This window comes from Tupaia chinensis, unplaced genomic scaffold, assembly GCF_000334495.1.
Source record: "Tupaia chinensis unplaced genomic scaffold, TupChi_1.0 Scaffold138365_1, whole genome shotgun sequence".
In the NCBI taxonomy this organism is placed as follows: Eukaryota; Metazoa; Chordata; class Mammalia; order Scandentia; family Tupaiidae; genus Tupaia; species Tupaia belangeri.
Genome location: NW_006198262.1, coordinates 1,428,109 through 1,434,605, shown reverse-complemented (window position 1 = coordinate 1,434,605; position 6,497 = coordinate 1,428,109).

Below are 6,497 nucleotides of genomic sequence, written 5' to 3'. Positions count from 1 at the left end.
GCAGGAACCAATTTTTTTTTTTTTTTTTTTGGAGAGGTTTTTGCTATAGGGCGCATGTGCTTTCCAGAAAGACAGAGAGAGACAGAGAGCTAGAAAGCGAGAAATCACCCCCCGGGGGGATGGCCATGCCGCAATCCCTTTTCCTCCATTCTCCTCTTGGGATCTTGGGCACGCATGCACATGCGCCCGGCGTGAGTTTAAGACACCAGGTCCAGGACTCAAACCATGGTTGACTACATGGGAGTCCAGCGACATAGTCATTATGTTAACTGCTGGTCCCAGCAGGAACCAACTTTTAAAGCTACTGTTGTTTCCATTTCACCCCTGAAGACTCAGGGGCACAGAAAGATGGAGAGCCTTGTTCAGGCCAGGCCATTAGTCAGGGCAGAGGGGCTCTCTAACCTCGACCATATGCTCCAGAGTCCTGTTCTTTCCCACCATGCTTGGGGCCACAGCCCACTGAAATTTGCCATAAGCTTTATTGGCCTCACTATAATTCTGCCTCTGTCCACCCCCTATCTTAGATACTAAGATGGTCCTATCATTTTAGTTTCTCTTCTGAGGCAAATCCAGAGATTTAGAAATGAACTTTAGAATCAAAGATTTCTGGTAGAAATAGTTAAGTATTTGGTATAGGGTTTCAGGTGCAAGCTTTTGCTATCTGCAGACTTTCCCCTCTGTCTCTATCACCAGAATGATGCTGGATTTTACTGTCATCTCCCAGTGGGGTGTATCTGCAGAAATCAGTGAAGGCACCATCACTATATTGACCTCAAAGATTGCTGCGGATACTTTGCATCTGATGATCCAAAAATGCCTTTTGGTATCAATTAATTTGCTCACTCTCTTATCAGAAGAAGTGTTTGCAAAAATCCAGACAAGATGCTTGATTCTTTTCTTGGAGTGACATAAGTGATAGTTCAGGGAGCTTTAAAGGGTGTTTCACATTTCTCTATGTGAGATCCTCTCTTTCAACTCTCAGAATGATTCAAGCCAGACTGCAGGAGAGGAACTGCCCAGCAGTCAGCTCTCCAAAAGGCAGAGGGAAGCTGTTTGCTTTGGAAATTAGTGTGGGAATTATCAGCCAGGCTGAGGGTTTGATTCTTCTTCCTCCCCACGTTATTTTACCTTGGGCCAAAGGCTATTTTTATTATTTCCAGCAGAGAATGAGATAAAAAATTTTAAAAATGGTCTTTAAAAAATATTCTTTGTGTAAGTTAATTTCTTCTTCTCCTCTTCTTCTCCTCCTCCTCTTCTTCTTCTTTCTTTTTTTCCAGACATAAAAATTCAGAAGTGTGTTCACTCTTCTTGTTGTTTGGGGTGAAGCACCAAAACAAGCCAAATTCTACATGTAACCTGGGTGCCCTCCATGGGCTTGTTAATGTGGAAACTCTTAGTGCCAAAATGGAGTCACTTACGTCAAACCCTAACAAATAGAGCAAGGAGGGTATGTGTGAGGGAGGGGCCCTCACACACCTGCCTGAATAGGAACTACCATGGCAGGCTTTCCCAAAGGGAACTTTCCAGTTAAGCTACTTCTGTGAAGAGTCTCTCCTACTAACAGCCAGTACCACCATGAACAGATATCATCTGAGATATGCCCTGTAACCATTGGTTTTTATTACAGAAGAGCTCATGTTGATTTCTCCCTTTTGTCCAAAACTTCCTGTTGCCTCAACCCCCATAATGCACCTGTGTTCATCACAGCATGCATATCCCAGATTATAATCCCTCACTATTTTCCAATAAAATTTAGAAGAACAATCTCTCTGTCACTCATTTTACTGTCCTACAAAGCCTGAGGCACTTGCGATGGGCAGAATAAAGAAGGGGAGGGGAGGCCGGCAGATGGCATGGTGGTTACGTTGCTGGACTCCCACATGGCCGACTGAGGTTTGAGTCTTGAACCTGGTGGTTTGCTTTCTCACTTTCCCTCTCTCTCTGTCTCTAATTCTGTCCCTCTCTGGTCAAATTAAAAGTAAAGAAATAAAGTTAAATTAAAAAAATTATTTAAAAAAAGATAAAGAAGGGGAGGAGTGGGAGGACTGAGGCTTCCAGATAGGGAGTTGGGTGGGGCTGCCATGGTCCAGGACCTCAGTGTGGCTTCCATGTCATGGCACCTGCTCTTCCTGGTCTGGGTATGGGTGTCACATATGTGAAGTCAAACACGCCACATATCCTCAGGATTATGAGGACCACACTGTGTCTGTGCCTTAGATATACAGTCAGCAAATCCTAAGGTGGAGTTGCGGTGGTTTTGCTTTGGGGGTGGGGATTTGGCCTGGGATCTGAGATCTGAACTGGACAGACACCTTTGTCCTGAGCTTCCACTGTGACTCAATGGGCATCAGAAACCATAGAAAGCTACCATTTGGTAAAACGATGACATAGAGGCCCAGTGAATCCAGCTGTGGGACCTGCGGGTTTCAATACTACTATCCTACACGAGGGGACAGTGACTCCCAGCAGTCCCAGCAGCTCCCTTTTCTTTCCGGGACTTCCTTTTGAGGGTCAGAAAGTGAATATATAATCTCACTATAATCTCTGCCCTTTCCACAGTTTTATTATAGTGAAAAAATTATTGGGTTGTCTGAAAAGTCAAGATGCATTTTCACATAGAAAAATATGTCAGGACTTTTCCAACAACCCAATAGTTCTTAAGTTAATATATATGTTTAATGTGTTTGCAGTTAAAAGTCTAATGCAATTAAAAAAAAAAAACAACCTATGGGGACAGCAGATGGCGTGGTGGTTAAGGTGCTGGGCACTTCTACATGGCCTACCATAGTTCGAGTCCCGGACCTGGTGGCTTGCTTTCTCACTTTTCCTCTCTCTCTCTCTCAGTGCCTCTGACAGGCCAAATTAAAATAAATGTATGAATAAATAAAAAAATTAAATAATTCTTTTTTAAAATTAATAAAATAAAAATGTAGAGGGGCCAGCAGATGGCAAAATGGTTACATTGCTGGACTCTCACGCAGTTGACCACAGTTTGAGTCCCAGACCCATTAGCTTAAAACTCACACCAGGTGCATGGGTGTGTGCATGCGTGCCCAAGATCCCGAGAGGAGAATGGAGGAGAAAGGACTGTGGCATGGCCGTCCCCGCTAGGGGGTGATTTCTTGCTTTCTGTCTCTCTGTCATTCTTGTGAATGCACACACTCTATGGCAAAAATCTCTCAAAACAAATTAAAAACTAGAAGTGATTCCAAAATAGGGCGTGTGCGCTTTCCAGAGAAACAGAGAAACAAAAAGCGAGAAATCACCCCCGGGGGGGATGGCCACGCCACGATCCCTTCTCCTCCGTTCTCTTCTTGGGATGTTGAGCACACATGCACATGTGCCTTGCGTGAATTTAAGCCACCAGGTCCGGGACTTGAACCTCGGTCAACTACATGGTAGTCTAGCGACATAGCCATTACACCAACTGCTGATCCCACAAAAATCTCTCTTTAAAAAAAGCAAATTGAGACAGTCAGATGCTTAACTACTGTCCACGTCCTCAAGTGCCAGGCTGGGCAGAGAAGGCTAGGGGTGGAAGTGGTGAGACTTAGGGAAGCAGACAGTCCCAGGGGCCTTCCCTCCGCATTAGTCTGTATGAGGGGGTGTAGCACAGAGTGGTGAGCTCTGTGCTGTCGGTTTCACATCACACCTGTGCAGAGAGTGAGGGCTCTGTCTGAGGACAGTGGGAAGATCACAGACCACCAAGTAGACCACCCCTGCCTTGAATGGCATATGGGAAATGGCTATGCTCACCGACTGGGGGAGTGGGCAGGAGTGGCAGATGGCCTAACTCAAGGACTTCCCCCAGGAAACCCCTGTCCTCCTTCCACCTGCCTGTCTGCCTGCCCACCTGGTACCTGCTGAGGACTCTTCTTCACCTGACAGCTGAACTTAGTACTTGAGATAGGAGTCAGGGGTGAACAGAGACAAAATCATCATGAGACCAAGAAAGCTTATCCTTCAGGGACTCTTTCAAGGTAGGGACTGGCGGTGGCTAGAAATAGATGCAGGAAGTCATGTCTGTCTGTAAGGGTTAGCTTCAGCAAAGTAACTTTTTTTTTTTTTGAGAGATTTTTGCTATAGGGTGTATGTGCTTGCCAGAAAAAGCGAGATAGAGACAGAAAGTGATAAATGACCCCCGCCCCCGGGGGGGGGGAATGTCCACTCCACAATCCCTTCTTTTCCATTCTCCTCTTGGGATCTTGGGCACACACGCACACGTGCCGGCATGAGTTTTAAGCCACCGGGTCTGGGACTCGAACTGCAATCGACTACATGGGAGTCCAGAGACATAGCCATTACACTAACTGCTAATCCTGAGTATCTTTTTTTTTTTTTTTTTTTTAGAGAGGTTTTTGCTATAGGGTGCGTGCGTTCACCAAAAAGAGCTAGACAGAGAGACAGAAAGTGATAAATGATCGCCCAGGGAGGATGCCTATGCCGAAATCCCTTCTCCTCCATTCTCCTCTCAGGATCTTGGGCACACACACACGCACACATGCCTGGTGTAAGCTTAAGTCACCAGGTCTGGGACTCAAATCGCGGTTGACTACATGGGAGTCCAGCAACATAGCCGTTATGCCAACTGCTGGTCCCACAAAGTACCATTTTTATTTTACTTTTTCTTCATGAGAGCACTTAAATTTTATGTGTTAGACCCCACAATTTTCTGGATCCTTTCCTATCTAGAAATTTCCTTTCTAACCCATAGAATCCATCTAAATTCTTTCCTTCTTCCTCTGATAAGCTGAAGAATTTTCTGAAACAATGAGTCATCCTTCACCTCCCATCCCTAGGAAGGATGGAATTCAGCAGGGAAGCTTGTGAACTTTTTCAAGATGTTGGTTCATCCACTTACACACGTGTGGGCCATCCATTTCTGCCAAGGTGACTCTATAAGAAACAGGATACGATGTAAAAATGGAGAAAGTAAAATGGTCTGCTTTTCAGGTTAGAGAAAGACTTGTATTATACTAGCAGGACAGGGTCCTGGGGCTGAGGTGAGTACAGGGGTTCTCCTGGGCATGTGCTCTCAGGTCTCAGAAGAGCAATACTTCAGAGTAGCCCAGGAGGAAAGGGGGCCCTAAACCTGGGCTTAGGCAGCCACTGCTATCATGACTCCAGGGAGGTCACACAGTGGGCAAGGCAAGATGAGAACAGGGTAAAGCAGGAAAGGGTCAGGTCTGGAGCCTCAGCAAAGAGGTGTGCTGCCCTATATTTGTGGTTTAGAAGACAGTGAATTCACCCCATGGTGACTTTGGTCTCTTCTTTCTCCTTTCATGGCTTTCTCTGGTTTCCAAGTAGTGGAGTACAGGACTGCGTACAGGCCCCAGGACTGCAGTTTACAGGCTGGGTGACTTATGGGTGCTTCTCCCTCCTTGATTTCAGGTTCCCCCATTTATTAAGTTGGAATAACAGCCTGGCTGGCCTGACAGGGACTCCCACCACCCCTCCCATTAAGATGACGGTAACCCTCCAAGGAGTGTGGGTAGCCTGCTTGAGTGGGGAGGCAGTGCTGTCCTTTCTCCACTGCTTTTGGAAAGCTGGGTGTCCCCATTTGCCAAGACTCTCCGTCAGGGGTTCCCTCTTGTGCTCTTTATTAGGGGATTCTTGAGTCTTTCTCCTCACTCAGACTCCATGAAGTCCTGGAGGAGAAAGGTCTCTAGAAACAGGGCTTGCCCAGCTTCCCCAGCAAGGACAATGGCTGTGTGCCTCTCCTTCTGGGACAGGTGGATCCCACCCTCTGCTCAGCTACATGCGACTGACTCCTGGCTCCCAGCTGGTGCCACTCACGCTCACCTCCTCTGCTCTTCAAAAGGAGTGACTCCTGAGTGGCTGATGGTTTTCACTTCAGGGACCCCAAATCCAAGCCCCAGTCCCCCAGCCCTTCCCATGAAGTCAATGCCAAACAAAATCAGGCTTAAAAGGAGAAACTTACATCATCCAGACCTGGAGACTTGGCCCCAGATGGTGTGTCTGGGCTTTCCCCCACACACCCCGCAACGTCTGAGGCTGCTGGTGCCCCCCTCCTCCCAAGAGCACGTTGCACAGTCCAAGAGCACGCTGCACAGAAACAGGTAAAAATGCCCAGAAGGTGGTAGGTAACCAGCGATATTGGTAACCTTCCCAAACTCTCTCCCCACTCTGACCCAGCAAAAGGGAGATGAGGTTCCAGGAGTGAGGGTGGACGCAACGCCCAAGGAGAGGACAAAGTCTGGTTTTCCGTAGGACTTAAATTAGGAAAGTTTGAGGGCTGCCTCCGAGGTCGGGGTCCTCAGAGAGCTGCGTTTGCTCAGTGTGCGAGACGAGACCCGCTCACACAGGACTCGGGTCGGACAGTACCTGGGACTTTCAGCTTGAGGTGAGCAGGGAGCGCGAAGGACTTGCGTTAGCTGGGCGGGATCCCGGGTTGGGGGAGGTAGGGATTGGGGTTGGGGGAGGTGGAGGACCCGGCCAAGGTTGTGGGCGGGGCCGGGAGCCAGGGAAGGGCGGGG